Source organism: Ahaetulla prasina, chromosome 13 (genome assembly GCF_028640845.1).
Source record: "Ahaetulla prasina isolate Xishuangbanna chromosome 13, ASM2864084v1, whole genome shotgun sequence".
In the NCBI taxonomy this organism is placed as follows: Eukaryota; Metazoa; Chordata; class Lepidosauria; order Squamata; family Colubridae; genus Ahaetulla; species Ahaetulla prasina.
In genome coordinates this window covers 9,928,259-9,950,531 of record NC_080551.1, presented here as the reverse complement: position 1 = coordinate 9,950,531, position 22,273 = coordinate 9,928,259, and the positions used below count along the sequence as shown (strand labels likewise).

At 42.8% G+C, this 22,273-nt stretch overlaps 1 protein-coding gene across 2 annotated transcripts in view; it reads right to left on the bottom strand.

Moving 5' to 3' along the window:
* LRRC28 (leucine rich repeat containing 28) overlaps positions 1-500 on the bottom strand; it is a 56,045-nt gene extending 55,545 nt beyond the window's left edge. For both annotated transcript variants that reach the window (XM_058156320.1, XM_058156321.1), the window contains exon 1: positions 362-500. The gene's annotated coding sequence lies outside the window, so the exon portion shown is untranslated. The remainder of the gene's footprint in view (positions 1-361) is intronic.
* Positions 501-22,273: the final 21,773 nt, after the last annotated feature.

Below are 22,273 nucleotides of genomic sequence, written 5' to 3'. Positions count from 1 at the left end.
AGAATTCCTCCGCCAGAACAGGGAATGGCTGACATGGAATTGGCTGCCTGGGGAATTCTGGGAGTTGAAGTCCACACACACACACACCTGTCACTGGCTCAGAATGGGGAGACGGACGGGGGTTGAGGCCCTTCCAACAACGGCTGCCGATGGCAACGGGGGCCTCACAGCCCCAAATGCATCGGGGGCTACCAACCCACCCCCCCGCTATCCCCATCCAAGGGGGGCAGCCAGGAAGCTGCTCATTATCCCCCCCCTCGCCTCGGTTGCTACGACAACAGGGCCCACGGGTGGAAGGAGAGACCGAAGAACGGCAGCTTCTCCTCCGTAGGAGAAGCCGCCTCGGGGCCGGCGCGCTCACCGGCGGTTCCCGGCCGAAGAAGAAGGAGGAGGAGGAGGAGGAATCTCTCCTCCCTCTGGCGCGAAAGCATCGGCTCGCTCAAAGAAAACGCCTCCGCGGGCCATCCGAGCGTCAACTTCCGGCTCAGCGGTGGCGGAAGTGACGTTCTGGAAAGCGCGACTTGGGTCCCGCGGGAAGTGGCCGGAGTCTCGCGAGACTTTCGCTTTCGTCCCCGTTTGCTCCGCGCTTTGTTTGCTCACGCGGAGGGAAGGAAGGATGGAAGGGGGGCTTGGATGGGAGACCACGAAGAAATTTCCGTTGGGAGGATTAGATGTGGGGGGGAATCCTTTTCCAAGAAAATTACGAAGGTGGGAAGGAAGATGGAAAGTAAGGGAGAGGAGAGAGAAAGAAAAAGAAGAAAGAGAGAAAGGAAGGAAGGAAGGATGTATGTGGTTGTGAACTCACCAGAAATTCCAGATTGGGTCCAGTGTGCATTTTTTTTCTCTAACTAAACCTTGGCTGAGCTGTTGAGTTTTGAATCCCAAGTCAAGAAAAAAAATGGGAAATGGGGGTTGGACTAGATGACCTTCCAACTCCTGTTATTCTATTCTACCTAAATTCTGGGTTTTCTGGATGCCGAAAGAAAACCATGCTTGTAACTGAGCAGTTTTGCTTAACTGGCTGCAAACTATGCATCCTCTTAGAGCAGGGCTAGTCAACCTTTTTATACTTACCACCCACTTTCGTATCTCTATTAGTAGTAAAATTTTCTAACTGCCCACCAGTTCCACAGTAATGCGCCGTGTATCGTTGTCCGCTCATGCCTCTTGTGCATCATGGATTGGGTTTGGTGGGAGGGCGCCGGTACCAGCTCTGCTTGTCTGTTACAGCTGGGTGGTGTGGGGGGAGATGCGCGAGCTATTCTGGGATGAGGCTGTTTTGTTTGCAGTCGCACTATAGCACCATTTAGTTTCACTTACGTAACGTGAACTAAACTTATGCGCGGACGATACAAATAGTATATTTTCAGAAATTTAAACTGTCACGGGGAATTTTATGAAAACCTAATGAAAATGTTTTTAAATAATGCTATGAATTTTTTTTAAAAAATCAATTAAATTTAAAAAAAAAAGGAAAGTGCTTCACTATTGGAGAAAACCCCTACCGCCCACCATGAAAGCTGCAACGCCCACTAGTGGGCGGTAGGGATCAGGTTGACTACCAGTGTCTTAGAGGGATTCAGAATCTCTGTATTTTTATAACTTTTTGTTATAATTTTTAGTAAGTTTTTGTTCTGTGCTGGGTTTATTTAAATCCAACTCAGATTGTTTGAAAGGGCAACAATTCCTTTCCTTCTTTTTTCCTGTGGCCAGTAGATTGATAACGTAAATAAAGAGTCCCTGAACAAAGGGTTGTTAATTAATGACTACCCGTACTTCCTCTTAGACTAATGTAGTATAGGTAATCCTCGATTTACAACAGTTCATTTAGTCACCGTTCAAAGTTACAACGGCACTGTACAACTGTCTTGCTCTGCAGCAGAAATTTTGGACACAGTTGTAGTTGCAACTTGAATACCTGTACAATGTTTTGGAATAGCAGGTTGAGATACCGCTTTGTAACATGTAACAAAATAGAGGAAAAAGCCACAATCATATCTGTTTGTCAGACCCAGATTGTCTTCTTAATAAATTCTCTTAATACAAGAGCTTTGAAATGAGATTAGAAACAGAAAACTTATCAGTTCTGATGTTCTTCCTGATTTCAGGAATTATATTGGTAGTTTGAGTATTAGTTGACAATAGCCAGAAGATGGCGATCTTGTACATTTAATGGTTTTCGGTACAGTACTTGGGGCTCACTTTAAAACAGGATAGCCGACCCAATTAATTTTATTTATTTATTTATTTATTTATTTAGTCACACAGTATATATAAGCGTAAGCATGAAATAACTATACAATATATAAACATACATATAAGTATGAGTATGTAATAACTATATTAATTGGATATAATGAAAGGAAACAATAGGACAGGAACTGTAGGCACGCTTGTGCTCTTATGCACGCTCCTTACAGACCTCTTAGAAATGGGGTGAGGTCAATGGTAGATAGTTTTTGGTTAAAGCTTTGGGGATTTTGGTAAGAGACCATAGAGTCAGGTAGTGTGTTCCAGGTATTAATAACTCTGTTACAGAAGTCATATTTTCTGCAATCAAGATTGAAACGGTTAACATTGAGTTTAAATCTATTGTTTGCTCTTGTATTGTTATGACTGAAGCTGAAGTAGTCTTTGACAGGAAGGACATTGTAATAGATGATTTTATGAGTTAAATTCAGGTCATGTTGAAGGCAGCATAGTTCTAAATTTTCTAAACCCAGGATTTCAAGTCTGGTGGCATAAGGTATTTTGTTGTATTCAGAGGAGTGGAGAACTCTTGTAAATTTTGAAGAACAATTGCACATACAGTAGTATGACTGTTTTAATTATTGCTGTTTTAAATATGAACAGTATTAGTAAAGGTAAAGGTTCCCCTCGCACATATGTACTAGTCATTCCCAACTCTAGGGGGAAGTGCGCATCTCCGTTTCAAACCCGAAGAGCCAGTGCTGTCCGAAGACGTCTCCGTGGTCATGTGGCCGGCATGACTAAACGCCAAAGGCTTACGGAACGCTGTTACTTTCCCACCAAAGCTGGTCCCAAAGCTTTTTCTACTTGCATTTTTTTTTACATGCTTTCGAACTGCTAGGTTGGTAGAAGCTGGGACAAGGAAAGGGAGCTCACTCCGTTACGCGGAACTAGAGATTTGAATCACTGAACTGCCAACCTTTTGATCGACAAGCTCAGCGTCTTAGCCACTGAACCACCGTGTCATATACCACGTATAGCAGTATTAGTATATCCTGCTATATATTTTCATCACTCTTCCATAGTGTTTGCTTTTTAGTCCTATGTGGTGAGAAATGGGGAAGTCGATGGATTGTTCAGGGGTCAATTATTGAGGCTCAAGGTTAGTTTGATGGACTTTTGTTTGGAAAAAAAACATCTTGATCTTTGCACCTGCCTGTATATGAACCTAGTTACATCTGTTAACCATTATACCCAATTAAATAGGAAAATTTTTCTCTTGGCAAGTACTCAGACCAGACTGCTTTTGAATAAAAAATGTCCAATACAAAAGGATGTAAGCAGAAAGAAAATAGGTCTACACAGTATTTGTACGGATGGAATATTTTTGCGATTCTTCGATCAAAATAGTCTGGAAAATTCACACCACTGCCCCAGGGAAAGGCTCATTTTTGTTTTTTCTTTACAAAATCCATAAGAATTAACCTTTCCATACACAGATTAACCTTGTGCTTATGACATTCAAAGTATTAAAGGGGTTGAAACAAAGAAAGCTATGGGTTAAATGCATTGTGCTATTGTCTCCACTCGTACCCAACTTAGATACAGGGATCAGTGCGTTTTATGGTATGGACAAACACATTGCAATTTATTTCCTATAGAACATAAAATATAGAATCATAGGGCTGGAAGGGACCTTGGAGGTCTTCTAGTCAACCCCCTGCTCAAGGCAGGAGACCTTATACCCGTGATGGCAAACCTACGGCACGCATGCCCAAGGTGGCACGCAGAGCCATCTTTCCGGGCACGCGAGCTGTTGCCTAACTCGCCTGCAGCTGCACCCCAGCTGGTGGTCAGGCCTCCGGTGTGCATGCATGCAATTCAGGGGACCCAGCTGGTCTTTGGAGCTCTCCTGCGCATGTGTTTGCATTTCCACGTGCGTGCGAGAGTACTTGTGCGCAGTGCGTGCATGCGTAAATTGTGTTTGCATGTGCAGATGGTGCATTTGCATGTGCAGCACACGGGGAACCGCACAAAAGCCGCATGCATGCGCAGGTGGTGGTTGCGTGCGCAGCGCATGGGGACGTGCACAAAAGCCATGTGCATTCATAGATGGTTTGGTTGCATGCGCAGCACACGGGGAAGGAGCCATGTGTTAGAGTGGATAGCGCACATGTGCGTAAAGCGTGTATCTGTTCGTCACTCTGAGTAAATGTTTCGCCACCACTGCCTTATACCTTCCCAGTGGAATGGTTGTCCAGTCACTTCTTAAAAGCCTTCAGTGATGGCGCACCCACAACCTCTGAAGCAGCGGTTCTCAACCTGTGGGTCGGGACCCCGTTGGGGGTCGAATGACGATTTGCCAGGGGTCGCCTAAGACCATTGGAAATATGGGAAGTATACTTGCGAGTCGAAGAATCGCGCTCCAATGGTTGACTCCACAAGCCAGCTGCAGGCTCTTCAAATCGCTAGCCGAATTTGGCTTCAGGTGCGATAAATTAAAAAAGAGAGAAATCTTTGCTCTGATGTCTCCCTCTCAAGCCAGCTGCAATCACTCCCAATCGCTAGCCTAATCTGGCTGCAGGCGTGATGAACTTAATAGGGGAGGAGTCTCCGCTTTAATGCCTCCGTCCTCAAGGCAATCGCAAGCAGTTCAGATCGCTAGCCAATACGGCTTCAGGCGCGATAAATTCAAAACGAAAATAATTTTATGGTTGGGGTCGCCACATTGTGGGGAATTGTATTAAAGGGGTCGCCACATCGTGGGGAATTGTATTAAAGGGGTTACAGCACTATAAAGGTTGAGAACCACTGCAGTCTGAAGGCAAACTGTTCCACTGGTTAATTGTTCTCACTGTCAGGAAATTTCTCCTTAGTTCTAGGCGCAACCTTTCCTTGTTGAGTTTTCAACCCTTTACCTCTTGTCCTGCTCTCAAGTGCTTTGGAGAATAGGTTGACCCCTCTTCTCTGTGACGCCTCCTCAAGTACTGGAAGATTGCTCTCATTGTCCCTTCTCTTAGTTAGACTAGACATGCTCAGTTCTTGCAACCATTCATCATCGTACAATTGACTCTCCAGGCTCTTTATCATCTGTGTTGCTATTCTAGGGTCTCAGCATATAAAGAGCTACTTATACCCACCAGGAACAGTATCTACTGTGTAAAATATATTTAGACTTAAAATAACTTTGTCACTTTAAATGTACACTAATCGGCATACATTAAAATGAAATTTCATTGCATACAGCTCTCAAAGGGTCTTCACCTCTAATACGCGCTACATAAACATGACAAGATAAATAAATAAAAACTATAAATGTACATGGTGAGAGAAACGAATCTTGCGAGTTTCCGTGAAGAATGTTTAAGAATTGCACCATAAAAATTTTGCAGATCTGTTCAGGGACAACTGTTAACTGATAACAAGGAAGATAAATTCAGAGAAGAAGATGCAACATTATTCTAAGTTTTATTCTTTAGTCCTCCCTGCACAGAATGGCAAGCCTCCTCTTTTTGGTGTAGCCCACTTTTAACATCATTTATCTGAATAATAATAATAAAAACCATCATCATCATCACCCATAAAGTGACGCCGACAGGTTGTACCTGCCAAGAAGAATAGGGGGCAGAGGACTATTGCAAATCCATCAAACTGTAGAAGAAGAAAAACAAAGTTTGAATGATTATGTGAACCAAAGCACAGAAAAATTGCTGCAGGCTGTGAAAATGGAGAACATTATAAAAACAACAGAAAGAAAGGCAGAATATAAGGAAAAACAGTTGGATGACAGATTAAGTGGATGGAAAACCAAAGCCCTGCATGGACAGCAGTTGGAAAACATTGAAGGAAAGTGTGATAACAACTTGACATGGGCATGGCTTAAGATGGGAACCATCAAGAAAGAAATGGAAGATTTAATACTCGCTGCTCAAGAACAAGCACTACAAGCTAATGCCATGAAAGCGAAGATACAAAAATCCACCGACAATCCAAACTGCAGACTTTGCAACGACAAAGTTGAAACTGTTTCACGCTTAATATGTGAATGCAGCAAAATCGCGCAAACTGATTACAAAGCTAGACATGATCGAGTTGCTAAATTGGTCCACTGGTCACTATGTAAAAAATCGACATACCTGTATCCGAAAAGTCATGGGAGCACAAAGTGGAAAAAGTTATCAAAAATGAGGCAGTGAAGATCTTGTGGCACTTTTGAATACAGACAGATCGTCATTTGGAACATAACACGCCAGATATCATGGTTGTTGAGGGCCGAAGCATACAATTTATTAATATCGCAGTACCAGGAGATGCCAAAGAAAAAGAACTGGAAAAAAATCATGAAATATCGCGACCTGGCCATTGAAGCTACACAGTTATGGATGAAACATGTAACAGTGATACCCACTGTCATCGGGGCACTTGGTACCACGTCCAAGAATTTTATAAGATACATCAACAAATTACAGCTTCCTGCAATAACACCAGCAGAACTGCAAAAAACTGCGCTACTTGGAACATCGTACATCTTAAGAAGGTACTTGGTTGATACCTAGGACGCTGGCAGCAACCCGTATCAACCATCAGCACCAGTCAATGGTATTTGTGATGCCTTTTTGAATGTTCACTTGACTGAGTTTCATGTTTAATGAATAAGGTATATAATAATAATAAAAAAAAATCAGAGAGACTTTGCAGGGAACCATGTCTCTCCTTCTTTGCCTTTACTTCAAAGCTTCTTCTGAAAAAGAAAAAGAAAAGAAAAGCCCACGGGCAGAGTTTTTTCACTGATTTCATTTTTTTTTGGTTTTTTTGAGTCTGATTTGAACAGGTGTACCATGAATGGCAAAATGAGACAGCTAGGAAAAAAGAAAGAAAAAAGAACACCGTTTGCAGACCTGGAGGCGAGAAGTGGAAACCATTTTTCTTCTTTCTTTCTTTCTTTTTTTAATCATCTCCCAACAAGGAGTTTGTTTGCTTTTGGTTTAGGAAATATATATATAAACTTTTAAACTGATCATAGCCGTGTCCTGGTGACGCTTTCTTAGGAGTCTAGAGATGCTCGGTGTTTTATTCTTCATTTTATTTTTATATCTGCGTGCACGTATTTGCTTATTTTCATGTTCACTAGCTTGAGTCCTAGACTTGAGATCACTGTCCCCGTAAATCAAACGATGTTATATTTTAAAAATTATATGAGTTCAATAAGTGTGTTATCCACAGCGTATTAGTATTTTAAAATATTTATTTTAAAGGACATTTATTTTAAAGCCCCGGAATGCTTCCTTCCTTATGTAGGCTGAATATGCCCAGATCTCTTGACTTCTGAAGGTCCAAGAAAACCCATGACAAACTTGCAAGTCAGTCCTTGAACCAGATTCTCTTCCTAAGCATTTTCCACTATTGGAGGGTGACGATCTTGCCTGGGAATTTTTTTACACCATTCAGTCCACGTTGCTTTTTTTTTTCTTTTTTTCCCCCCCAACAGTTGCTTTGGGCTCCTCTCCCTCCCTGGTGCCCTTCCTGACCTGCCAATTGCAAAGAATTTCAGCTCAGCTGCAGGAAAACAGCTCTCGGTTCAGACTTGTCTGAGGGTGTCCTTGCAGGGAGAGACACACTAATTTGTCACACCTTTAGATCAGATGGCAGATCCGGCCTTGGGAAGGGTGCCAGGTTCTCCACTTCGGCCATTTTAGCTCTCTGGGAAATGAAGGCTGAAGAGATGGGTGGGTTTTTCCAATAGTAGGAATAAAAGTACTTAGAAGAGTCTTCCTCCTCCCCCCCACCCCCTCCTTTCCTCATCTCCTCTCACCCATTCTTCTCCCTCCTCCTCCCCTCCTTTTTCCATCTCCTCTCACCCATTCTTCTCCCCCTCCCTCCTCTTCTTCCTCCTCCCCTCCCTCCTCCTCCTCCTTCTCCTTCTCCTCCACCTATCATCCTTTCTTCTCCCTCCTCCCCTTTTCTCCTCCTTCCTTCCTCTTCCTCTTCCTCCTCCTCCTCCTTCCTCTCCCTTCTCTTCCTCTTTCCCCTCTCCCCTCCTACTTCTCCTCCTCCTCCTCTACTTAGTACCCTTTCTTCTCCTCCTCCCCTTTCCCGCCTTCCTTTTCTTCCTCTCCCTCCTCCTCCCCTCGTCACCTATTCTTCCTCCCCTTCTCCCTCCTCCTCCCCTCCCCTCCGCTCCCTCCTCCTCCACCTATCACCTTTTCTTCTCCCCTCCTCCCCTTTCCCCCTCCTTCCCTTCCTCTTCCTCTTCCTCTTCCTCCTCCTTCCTCCTTTCCTCTCCCTTCTCTTCCTCTTGCCCCTCTTCCACCTCCTCCTCCTCCACCTATCACCATTTCTTCTACCCTCTCCCCCTTTCACTCCTTCCCTTCTTCCTCTCCCTCCTCCTCCCTTCCTCCCCTTCTCCCTCCTCCTCTGCTTCCTCCTCCCCTCCCCTCCCTCCTCCTGTTCCTCCTCCACCTATCACCCTTTCTTCTCCACTCCTCGCCCTTTCCCCCTCCTTCCCTTCCTCTTTCTCTCCCTCCTCCTCCTCCCTTCCTCCCCATTCTTTTATTTATTTATTTATTTATTTATTTATTTTGTCACAACAGTATATATAAGCATAAGCATGAAAATAACTATATAATATATAAGCATATATATAAGCATAAGTATGTAATAACTATATTAATTGGATATAATGAAAGGAAACAATAGGACAGGAATGGTAGGCACGTTTGTGCTCTTATGCACGCCCCTTACAGACCTCTTAGGAATGGGGTGAGGTCAATAGTAGACAATTTTTGGTTAAAGCTTCTGGGATTTTGAGAAGAGACCACAGAGTCAGGTAGTGTGTTCCAAGCATTAACAATTCTGTTACAGAAGTCATATTTTCTGCAATCAAGATTGAAGCGGTTAACATTAAGTTTAAATCTATTGTTTGCTCTTGTATTGTTGTGATTGAAGCTGAAGTAGTCTTCAACAGGAAGGACATTACAATAGATGATTCTATGAGTTAAACACAGGTTCTGTCGAAGTTTTCTAAACCCAAGATTTCAAGTCTTGTGGCATAAGGTATTTTGTTGTATTCAGAGGAGTGGAGAACTCTTTTTGTAAAATATTTCTGGACACATTCAATTGTATTGATGTCTGAAATATGGTATGGGTTCCAGACAGGCGAGCTGTATTCAAGAATTGGTGTAGCAAATGTTTTATAAGCTCTGGTTAGTAGTGTAGTGTTTCTGGAGAAGAAGCTACGTAACATTAGGTTTACAAATCTTAAAACCTTTTTTTGTGATGTAGTTGCAGTGGGCTTTGGCACTTAGATCATTGGATATGAAAACTCCAAGGTCTTTAACAGGGTGTGGGTCATCTGTAAGGTAATGTTCATCGAGTTTGTATTTAGTGTTAAGATTCTTTTTTCCAATGTGTAAGACAGAGCATTTTTTTTATTGTTCCTGTTCATTTTTTTTTATTACATTTTGTCACAACAGTATACACAAACATTGTCATAAAAAAAACATTTGCTGGTTGAGATTTCTTCCTACTCCTCTTCTTCCTCCTCCCCCTCCCCATCTCTCTCCTCCCTCCAGAGCATTCATATTCTTTCTCCCTCTCCTCCTCCTCCTTCCTCCCTTCTCCTCCTCCTCTGCTTCCTCCTCCTCCTCCTCCTCCTGTTCCTCCTCCACCTATCACCCTTTCTTCTCCACTCCTCGCCCTTTCCCCCTCCTTCCCTTCCTCTTTCTCTCCCTCCTCCTCCTCCCTTCCTCCCCATTCTTTTATTTATTTTTTTATTTTGTCACAACAGTATATATAAGCATAAGCATGAAAATAACTATATAATATATAAGCATATATATAAGCATAAGTATGTAATAACTATATTAATTGGATATAATGAAAGGAAACAATAGGACAGGAATGGTAGGCACGTTTGTGCTCTTATGCAAGCCCCTTACAGACCTCTTAGGAATGGGGTGAGGTCAATAGTAGACAATTTTTGGTTAAAGCTTCTGGGATTTTGAGAAGAGACCACAGAGTCAGGTAGTGTGTTCCAAGCATTAACAATTCTGTTACAGAAGTCATATTTTCTGCAATCAAGATTGAAGCGGTTAACATTAAGTTTAAATCTATTGTTTGCTCTTGTATTGTTGTGATTGAAGCTGAAGTAGTCTTCAATAGGAAGGACATTGCAATAGATAATTCTATGAGTTAAACATAGGTTCTGTCGAAGTTTTCTAAATCCAAGATTTCAAGTCTGATGCCATAAGGTATTTTGTTATATTCAGAGGAGTGGAGAACTCTTCTTGTAAAATATTTCTGGACACATTCAATTGTATTGATGTCTGAAATGTGGTATGGGTTCCAGACAGGCGAGCTGTATTCAAGAATTGGTGTAGCAAATGTTTTATAAGCTCTGGTTAGTAGTGTAGTGTTTCTGGAGAAGAAGCTACGTAACATTAGGTTTATAAATCTTAAAACCTTTTTTTGTGATGTAGTTGCAGTGGGCTTTGGCACTTAGATCATTGGATATGAAAACTCCAAGGTCTTTAACAGGGTGTGGGTCATCTGTAAGGTAATGTTCATCGAGTTTGTATTTAGTGTTAAGATTCTTTTTTCCAATGTGTAAGACAGAGCATTTTTTTTATTGTTCCTGTTCATTTTTTTTTATTACATTTTGTCACAACAGTATACACAAACATTGTCATAAAAAAAACATTTGCTGGTTGAGATTTCTTCCTACTCCTCTTCTTCCTCCTCCCCCTCTCCCTCCCCATCTCTCTCCTCCCTCCAGAGCATTCATATTCTTTCTCCCTCTCCCTCTCCCTCCCTCTCTCTCTCTCTCTCTCATACACCCTTGAGATAAAAAATGCACATTAGGGAACTGAAAAATATACAGTGCTTAAAGAATCTGATCTAAGGAAACCCAAGGACACTAATCAGTTTTTCTGCTTTTCAGAATAATAAGGGGAAGAGAGAAAAAAATAAAGGGAAGAGAGAGAGAGAAAAGGCTAGTATTTTGTTCCAATCAAAGCAATGGCTCATTAAAAGTAAATAATATTAGGTCAGTTGGATTGGCTCCACAAAGAGCAACTTTGCATTTTGTTCTATAAAAATAGCTTAATAGTAATTTTATCAGCCAGAGGACTGGTAAGATTAAAACTGCAGCTACCATTAAGAACTCATGCTTAGAAAATAAGCTTGGGACAAATGCCTCTAGTATCTAATAGCTATTGCTCCCCTTAGTAGTATTTCTACAAGATGCCCGTCTATTGAGAATTAAAGCTTTTATCTGTTTTTTTCTATTAAAAGGGGTTCTTTTTCTATTTCTTTTTTCCTCATTATCTGCATCTTTCAGGGCAAGCAACCTGGGTCCCTCTTCGGGTTTCTCAGCTGAGACCAACCAATTCATTTTCATGTCTTCTTCTCTGAAGAGCTGTGGCCATAATGAAGTTGGCATGACACAAAGGAGCTTTATGGCTGTTCCACAGCTGCTACCGTTCTCCTTAATTATTCCATACTATGGAGAGATAATTAGGACAGCATTATTATTTTTTAATGGCTCTAGGGATGGAGATAACCAGCAATAGTTCTCCTCCATCCTCCAGTTGGACAAGCCTTTTAATGGTAAATTCAGGCTTATTTAGTAACCTATGGTTATCACTGAGTGTTGTATCTTATGATTCATGATGAATGTATTTTTACGATGACTATGATCATGATTTAGCATTTATATCTTTTATCTACACTGAGAGCTTATGCACCGAGGACAAATTCCTTGTTTGTCGAATCACCCTTGACCAATAAAGAACTCTATTCTATTCTATTCTATTCTATTCTATTCTATTCTATTCTATTCTATTCTATTCTATTCTATTCTATTCTATTCTATTCTATTCTATTCCATTCCATTCCATTCCATTCCATTCCATTCTATTCTATTCTATTCTATTCTATTCTATTCTAGTCTGTGAAGGAACTTGGTGAATTAAATGTCACATTTCTTGTTTGCTTACTCCTTTGTATCCTAGGACCAGTGGTGGGATTCAGCCAGTTCACACCACTTCGGGAGAACCGGTTGTTAACTTTCTGAGCAGTTTGGCAAACTGGTTGTTGGAAGAAATCATTAGGGCAGAGAACCGGTTATTAAATTACTTGAATCCCACCACTGCCTAGGACCACACCCACACAGGATGCTACGAAACAGCCGACTAATCTGCAAACACCCACTCCACCTACCAATCAAGATGCAACCACACAGCCAAGCAACCCTCTTACAGCAACAAAGCCAACACTCCACACCTCCTCACCAGTATTTATAGAGAGACGGCAGCTCCGACCACGCTTTGCTCGCACAAGCACGAAGCCGAAAGCACCAGCCTGAAGATGATGAGTGAGACCTCGTCGAAACGTTGCAAGATACTCTCAACCTTACACGGGAGAGGACCCGAATATGCCAAGACCTACATATATATATGAAAGGGACACAGTGGCTTAGTGGCTAAGATGCTGAGCTTGTTGATCGAAAGGTCGGTTCAGCGGTTCGAATCCCTAGTGCCGCGTACCAGGGTGAGCTCCTGTTACTTGTCCCAGCTTCTGCCAACCTAGCAGTTTGAAAGCATGTAAAAAATGCAAGTAGAAAAATAGGGGCCACCTTTGGTGGGAATGTAACAGCGTTCCATGCGCCTTTGGTGTTTAGTCATGCTGGCCACATGACCAGGGAGACAACTTCGGACGGCGCTGGCTCTTCGGCTTTGAAACAGAGATGAGCACCGCCCCCTAGAGTCGGAAACGATTAGCACATATGTGTGAGGGGAACCTTTACCTTACATACATACATACATACATACATACATACATACATACATATATATATATATATATTTGTTTTCTGAGGTTTTCACGGGTGTTTGTATGTAGGTCTTTGAATTATTCGGGTTTCTCCATGTAAAATTGGAGTGTCTTGGCGACGAATGATCTCATTAAATCATCTTCAGGCTTCAACCGTGCTTCTGGGAGCAATGTGTGATCGCAGCTGTTTCTTCCTTAACTGCTAGTGGGGTTTGAACTGATTGGGTGGGAGCTTGGCTGTGCTCTGATTGGATGGGGTTTTGTGCTCTGATTGTCTGGGGGTGTGTCCTGTTTGGGTGGGGCTTGGTTGTGCTCAGTTTAGTCTGTGTTGCAGGATTTGAGCTGGTGAGCTGCATAGCTGCATAGCCACAAAGCCAAACAACAGCTATGCAGCTCACCAGCTCAAATCCCCTGCAACACAGACTAAACTGAGCACAACCAAGCCCCACCCAAACAGGACACCCCCCCAGACAATCAGAGCACAAAAAAAACCCCATCCAATCAGAGCACAGCCAAGCTCCCACCCAATCAGTTCAAACCCCCACTAGCAGTTAAAAGGAAGAAACAGCTGCGATCACACATTGCTCCCAGAAGCACAAAGCTGAAGCCTGAAGATGACGAATGAGACTTCGTCGAAACGTCGCCAAGACACTTCCAATTTTACACGGGATAAAACCCGAACAACCAAAGACCTATATATATATATATATATAAAGTGAGATGGAAAACAAGAAAAATGACAAAAGAGGTGTCTACGAACATACCAACATAAAAAACCTCATGCACCCTAGAGATAAAGAAATACACATTAGAGAGCTGAAAAATATACGGTGCTTAAAGAATCTGATCTAAGGAAACCCAAAGGAAAACACTAATCAGTTTCCCTGCTTTTCAGAATACTAAAAAATAAGGGGAAGAGAGAGAGAGAGAGAAAGGCTAGCATTTTGTTCCAATCAAAGCAATGGCTCATTAAAAGTAAATAATATTAGGTCTGTTGGATTGGCTCTATAAAGAGCAAGTTTGGATTTTTGGTATATAAAAATATCTTAATAGTAATTTTATCAGCCAGAGGACTGATAAGCTCCTCTGGGACAACTCAGTTTCTTCTTCTTGGATTGGAGCTATTCTCATGGAGAATAGGGAGGAATCCAATACAGATAGTCTATGAAATGCTTCACTTAACAACCCTGGCAAAAAAAAAAGATTGCAAAATCAGCTGTGTCTCACTTAAAAGCCACCTTGCTTGCCAACAGAAATTCTGATCCTAGTTACGATGGTAAGGCGAGGACATTAAGTATTTGAAATGATAGAAAGGATCAGTTGTGAAATTCATTTTTTTTTACTACCGGTTTTGTGGGCGTGGTGTGGCTTGGTGGGCGTGACTTGGTGGGCATGGTAGGGAAAGGATACTGCAAAATTCCCATTCCCTCCCCACTCCTAGGGGAAGCATACTGCAAAATCCCCATTCCCTCCCTACTCCAGGGGAAGGATACTGCAAAATCCCCATTCCCTCCCACTCTTGGGTGAAGGATACTACAAAATCCTCATTCCCTCCCCACTCTTGGGTGAAGGATACTGCAAAATCCCCATTCCCTCTCCACTCCTGGGTGAAGGATATTGCAAAATCCCCATTCCCACCCCGCTCTGGGGCCAGCCAGAGGTGATATTTGCCGGTTCTCCGAACTACTCAAAATTTCCGCTACCTGTTCTCCAGAACCTGTCAGAACCTGCTGAGTAGCACCTCTGGAAAGGCTGCTCTTTGATTAAGATTCGCTTATCATCTTTCTGTGCATTTCCAACCCATAACTTTCTTCCTGGTCCACCACTGGACTGGAGAGAGACGAGAGAACACGGCCTTCTTGTCTCTAATTGGAGAAGCCCAGAGAAACACCAGGAACGCTGCCATTTGTCGGATAAAGAGTCGGCCTGGAAATCGCCGGTGTTGACAGGACTGCCAGCTCAAAGAAAACACATTTTCAACATGGCTAGTCGCCAAAAACACTAGCTGTGCCAAAGGCTAAACACAGAGTGCCTGCCTCCTTTCAAAATAATCCTGCCACCAACCTAAGGTTTACCATTCTTCAGTTTTCCAGGAACACAGTGTGCAAATTTCTCGTCAGAGAAGAGAAATTCGAGAGGAGCAACTGCACAACTAATCTTTCCTTCCTTACTTGGGAAAGTGACTTTACACTGTTGATCCACCAAGCTCTTTAAACGAGACTTCCTCAGATGTGTGATCATCCCTGTCTCCAAACAAAGGCTCCAGATATCTGCTTGGCCACCGTTGGCTGAAGTTAATGGGTGTTAAAAGTTCCAAAACATCTGAAGGACAGGAGTTTGATGAAGTTGGTTTACTGGGTGGTGCCAACAATTTAATCTGGGACCTTCTTCTTCCTCCTCCTCCTCCTCCTCCTCCTCCTCCTCCTCCTCCTCCTCCTCCTCCTCCTCCTCCTCTCCTTCTCCTTCTCCTTCTCCTTCTCCTTCTCCTTCTCCTTCTCCTTCTCCTTCTCCTTCTCCTTCTTCTCCCTCTCCCTCTCCCTCTCCCTCTCCTTCTCCTTCTCCTTCTTCCTCTTCCTCTCCTTCTCCTTCTCCTTCTCCTTCTCCTTCTCCTTCTTCTCCTTCTCCTTCTTCTCCTTCTCCTTCTTCTTTGAATTGTCTGGTTTATTTATTTCCATAAAGACATTTTTATTTTTTTGTAATATAAATTTTATTGAATTTTAACAATTCAACAATTTTCATTCAACTCTTGTGCATGACTGTGACCTTTTACATATCATCCCATTAGTGTTCTCCTATACTCTATATAATTTTACTAAATCATATTACTAATTCTAATTAGAATTTCTAATTCTTACTAATTCTACTATCTGTTATTTCCCCTTTTCCCCCAATTTCCACCCAATTATACCATTTCTCCCATATTACATAAAAATCCAAATCTATCCATCCTTTCAGTGTCATTTTGTCCACCATGGCGCAATCCAGTATTTTTCTAATTATTAACTCTTCAGAGGGTGTATTTGAGCTTCTCCAACATTGCCCAAATGCCAAACTTGCCGCTGTTGTCATATGTAAAATAATATATGGTTTTTTTTTCATATTTTGTTTTCATCATTCCTAGAAGAAACAGCTCTGGTGTGTATTCTATCTGGAAGCCTGTTGCTTCCTGTATCCAACTATGTATTTTCATCCAGTATTTTTTTTGTTTGTTTCGGAGCATGACCACCATGTATGAAAGAAGGTACCTTGCTTTTGTCCACATTTCCAACAATTGGGGTTTAAATTTGGATATAATCTGGGACCTTCTTGAAAAGGCAACTGCAGTAAACAGCGAAAGATTTATACGATCAGAAGAGAAACCAGAGCAAGCAAAGGAATGGCGTAGGGCCGTGTTGGCGAACCTATGGAACGCATGCCGGAAGCGGCATGTAGAACCATCCCGTGAGGGATGTACGGCCTCGCTGGCTCCTTGCCCGCATTCTTGTGCACACATGCACGCCGGTCAGCTGGCCTCTGTGCACACAGGATCGCCAAAACCCGGAAGAACAGCGTTACGTCGCGCATGCGCGAACTGGCACCCGAACTTCCGGGTTTACATTGTGCACATGCGCAACGGCCAGCTGTTCATCAGGCACGCGTCCGTGCTGAAAACCAGAAGTTCAGGTGCCGGCTCGTGCACGTACGATGGAATGCTGCCCTTCCAGGTTTCAGCGCTCCCGCGCATGTGACAGGCAGCGAGGCCACATGGTCCAGGCAGGATGGTTTTGCGTGCCATTTCCAGCATGCAGGCCAGCACGCGGTGACATAAAAAGTTAGCCATCACTAGTGTAGGGTCTCCTGCAGGGGGTTGGACTAGATGACCTACAAGGTCCCTTCCAACTCTGTTATTCTATTCTATTCTATTCTATTCTATTCTATTCTATTCTATTCTATTCTATTCTATTCTATTCTATTCTAAACCATGATAGTATGGGCTAAAAATTTTGGATACTCTATAGAATTGGACAAATGGCAAAAGTTGTGGGACAGAAACTATAAACTGACATTGTCCACTGCATATAAAGAAAACCTATACAAAATGTTTGATAGATGGCACTTTCCTCCAGCAAGATTAGCTAGAATGTTGAAAAATATGTCTGCTAAGTGTTGGAAGTGCAAGCAAACCTCAGGTTCATATTACCACATGTGGTGGACATGCCCAAAAGCAAAAAATAATACTGGATTAAAGTACACACCGGGCTAGAAAAAATGATAAAGGAACATATAGATTTAAAAGCGGAAATACTTCTGTTGGGCATCCTACCAGACAAATATAGTAAAAGAAATGCATATTTAATAACACACATGTTAACAGTGGCCAGAATCGTGTTCACACAACATTGGAAGGGCGAGAAGATTCCCACAGAAGAAAAGATAATAACAAAAATTTTAGAGTGTGCAGAAATGAATAAACTAACATTTGATATTAAGGAAAAGGAAGACACTTAATATTTTGAGGTATGGGATCTATTCTATCGATGGTTAAATAAGAGAAACAGGAGTTAGAACTTTAAAAACCATAAGGGAAAGATTAATCTTATTATTAGGATTGTTTACCATAACTTATTAACTTTGATTAATTTTTTTAGTATTAACAATTTATATGTATTGATGTTATGAGGGAATTACTCATGTTATTATGAGATTACTATTACAGAATACTATTATTATTACTGTGATGCTTATTACTCAAAAGAACTGTAACCAGACAATACACTGTCTATGTGGATTATGAATATGTTGCTCTTTTTTTTAATATTAATAAAAAGAAAAAAATATACATGTATATAAAAAAAGAAAAGGCAACTGCAATTCTGGGCTGCTTCAGCAGATGCTCTTTCACAAATCGCAGGAAGTAATAATTCCACCAGATTTTGCATTCACAAGACCCCACTTGAGTATCCAATCCAATTCATGGAATCGCGCATCAGCAAAATTGAAACCGATTCAAGGCAAGACAGGAGGGATGAGCAGAGGAGAAGAAACTAAATCTTACAAGGAGAGACAGAGGGAAGAAGAGAGCTAAGCAGGGACATAGGATAATGCTTTTCCAATATGTGAAAGTTCTGTTCTCTATCATTCCAGAGTTCAGGAAATAGAACAACAACAACAATAACAATAATAATAATTTTTTACAGGAAGGTAGATTCCAACTGAATGGTAGAAAACCTTAGTAATGATAAGAGGTGGTTCTTTGTTGGATGGTTCAAAGGGAAGCTGGAAACAGCCAGTTGGGTTCCTCTGTTGAGGTTGACTTAATTTAGATTGCTCCACTGCATCTGACTTCTATCTCAACTCCTACCCTCAAAACGACGCTATAGAGCACTGCACACCAGAACAACTAGACACAAGAACAGTTTTTTCCCGAAGGCCATCACTCTGCTAAATAAATAATTCCCTCAACACTGTCGAACTATTTACTAAATCTGCACTACTATTAATCTCATCGTTCCCATCACCAATCTCTTTCCACTTATGACTGTATGACTGTAACTTTGTTGCTGGCAATCCTTATGATTTATATTGATATATTGACCATCATTTGTGTTGTAAATGTTGTACCTTGATGAACGTATCTTTTCTTTCATGTACACTGAGAGCATATACACCAAGACAAATTGTATGTCCAAACACACTTGGCCAATAAAAAATTCTATTCTATTCTATTCTATTCTATTCTATTCTATTCTATTCTATTCTATTCTATTCTATTCTATTCTATTCTATTCTATTCTATTCTATTCTAAAGGGTGCAGCATGGAAGTTCACTACTTGTTAAAAGAATTTTAATAAAGAGCAAGTAGTTGAATATTTCCAGATGTTATGGGGGCTCCATCACTGGAGGTTTTTAAGAAGGGACCGGTCAGACACTTGTCTGAAATGGTATAGGATCTCCTGCTTGAGCAGGGGGCTCGACTAGAAGACCTCCAAGCTCTATTCTGATTCTAAAGATTTCTTCACTCCAAAACACAATCTCTTTTGGGGCTACATAATGGGAGTTTGCAGTATTGTATGAAACTGGAGGGCTTGGGCAGTGGTGGAATTCAAATTTTTTTACTACCGGTTCTGTGGGCGTGGCTTGGTGGAAGTGGCTTGGTGGGCGTGGCAGGGGAAAGATACTGCAAAATCTCCATTCCCTCCCCACTCCTGGGGGAAGGATACTGCAAAATCCCCATTCCCTCCCCACTCCTGAGCCAGCCAGAGGCGGTATTTGCTGGTTCTCTGAACTGCTCAAAATTTCCACTACCTGTTCTCCAGAACCTGTCAGAACCTGCTGAGTAGCACCCCTGGGCTTGAGTTTGTTTAGTCTTGATCGGGATGGTCTAGGGTTTCCTACTTGAGCAGAGGGTTTGACTAGAAGACCTCCAAGGTCCCTTCTGTCGTGTCCCACTCCTCCGCTGACGGCCGGGTCAGGGAAATCCGAATCAGGTGTGCCTCTGCAGCTCTGCCAAAGTCCTAGCAAAGTCCTCAGGGCAGGCAGGAGACCAGAAAGTGACTTCAGCAAGATATGTTTAGACTTTGCCTGATTCAGAGAATGCCAGAAAGCAGATCCTTTATATAGGCCATGGGGTGTGGCTCCATGACTCAGCACTTATCCAGGCCTGCCCCTCCCTTCCTTCTGTTGCCTCCGCCTATCAAGTCTTCTGACGCGAGGGTCACTCCAGTCAGCAGCTGTTGGTAATAGACCTTCCTCAGGCTCACATGCTGTGGAGGAGGGGGAGGGGTCTAGTTGCTCCGTTTGCCTGGGCATGGAGCCAGAGCTGGGGGCTGGAGGTATTTCTTCCTCTTCAGCCTGTCTGGGCATGGAGCCAGGGCTGAGGCCGGGAGGCATACTAGGACATTCTTCAGCGTTCGGAAGCAGATAAGAAGACCCCAGCTGTGGTGAGAGCGGGCAAGACAAACACCTTCCAACTCTATTATTCCATTAGAATCCCAAGAAAATTGGCATCTCATATAGCAGAGTGTTTGAAGGGCGCCAGTGGAGTTGTCCACAGGAACAATGAAAACTCAGAGCTACCATTTTCTCATTCCTGGTAAATTCTGGGTGACAAAAGATTTCCCACAGTTCCACTTGGAGACTTTCTTGCTCCACCTAAGCTGTCCGGGAGAAAGTTTGCTCTGGAAGTCCCGTTGCTGATATTCCAGCTTTATGTGTTGACAAGTTCGGGTGCAGAGCTGCCGCCCAAAACAGCGACATCTTCATCAAGGAGTTGGAAAGCCTCAAACCCATAACCGTCAAAGGCATCGTGTCAGGCTGATCTGCTTTAAGCAGAAGTTGGCATGTAAAGGAGACAAAGAGGACCCGCACTTTTTCAAGCGGCTTTTTTTTTTCCTTTTATACAGAAGCCGAGACGACGGCTGTTTTGTTTTTATTTATTTACTCTCTGCATCTGCTTTTAATGATGAAAAGCAAAAGATGATTTTTATAATGAGAAGAGGAATGCACTGACAGACCGCTGGGACTTTGCTACAACCACAGGCATTGCTCCTTGGAAGACAATTCCAGCCAGAGTGAGCACTTTGCCTGCGAGAATCAGATAAGACTGATGTCAAGGTTCCAGAAAAACCTCTTCTGCATAAAAAAAACTCAGAAGTCATTGTTTTCCAGAGTTCTTTACTAGCATGAGGAAACTGGCACACGATGAGTGAAATTCCAAAACTGAACTTCCGGATTCTTTTCCCAGTTATACAAACCCCAAGAGTCCCACCCCCCTGACCCCTTTGATGGTCACATGGTCCCACCTTCTCCCAGTTCATTCGAATATCTTCTCGCCACTCGTCCTGCAGATGTGAACACCATCCGACCTTGACCGCTTGAAGAATGTCACCATACCCCTCAACCCCCCTTCTTCCCCTCAGGGGAAAAATGTGGCAGCGTCTGGAAACCTAAAGTCTAGTATGGTTTCCAGGCCTGACAACTGACACAACAAGGAGAGCTAATAAATACTCCTCCTCATGAAAGTATATCAAAAAGTTCTCCAAGTTGCGAGGAGCTCGGATTCAAGCTAGCTAAATTTATAGCAGATCCTTCTTTCATAGTACGTTGTCGTCACTTCCATAGTAACGTCAGGTAGTCCTCGACTTGTAACAGTTCATTTAGTGACCATTCAAAGTTATCATGACAAGTAAAAAAAGCAACAACATCATTTTTCATACTTATAACTGTTGTAGCATCTCCAGGGCCAAAATTTGGACACTTGGCAGCTGACTCACATTTATGACATGTGCAGTGTCCCGGGGGTCGCGTGATCCCCTTTGGCAACCTTCTGACAACAATGTCGGTGAGGAAGCCAAATTCACTTAACAACCGTGTTATTAACTTAATAACTGCAGTGATTCACTTAACAGCTCTGGCAAGAAGGGCCATCAAACGGGACAAGACTCACTGAACAACTGTCTTGCTTAGCAATAGAACTTCTGGGCTCAATTGTGGTCATAAGTCAAGGACTACCTGAACTCTGTACTAGCTCTAGCACAGAGGTCACCAACTGTCGGTCCATGTTACATTGCACTAAGTCCGGGGTCTTCAAATTATGGCCCCTGGACCAGATACATGCAATGAACATTTGTGTTGCTGCAGAGAGTCTCCCCCTTTGGGGTCTTTTTGTGTGGGTCGGAGGGGGGTAGAAATTCTGACTTGGGGTCTGCTTCAGCCTCCTGGTGTGGGGCTTTGGGTGAAGGCTGGAGGGAAGCGCTGATGGTGGGAAGGCCTTCTTCCAGTGGGACTGCATCATGGTCTGGAACTGGCTGAACATCTCAGCCCACTGAGCCTCCAGCAAGGCGCCCCTCGATGTGGGTGACATTGAGTTTGCCACGCCCACCCAGTCACATGACCACTTAGCCACGCCCACCCAGCCGGTCATTAGGCAGATCATATTAGTGGTCCGCGGGATTTTAAATTATGAATTTAGTGGTCCCTGAGGTCCGAAAGATTGGGGACCCCTGCTCTAGCATGAAATAGATTTTTTAACTTCAGTTTTCTCAACTGTGTCAGTTTGACTATCCTGAAGTGTGTGTGTGTGTGTGCTTGTAAATACATGAGTAAAAGTGTTAAGTCCTCGCGCATATGACGATGGCCAAGCATGGCGGTTGCAGGTCGACCCTGATTGGCTAAGACGCGAGCAGCCAAAACAGCGGGAAAACACAGCCCTCCTATTGGTTCTTCCGTTTGACAGCTCCTCTATTTAAGCAGCTGTCAGATGGCAAGGAGTGT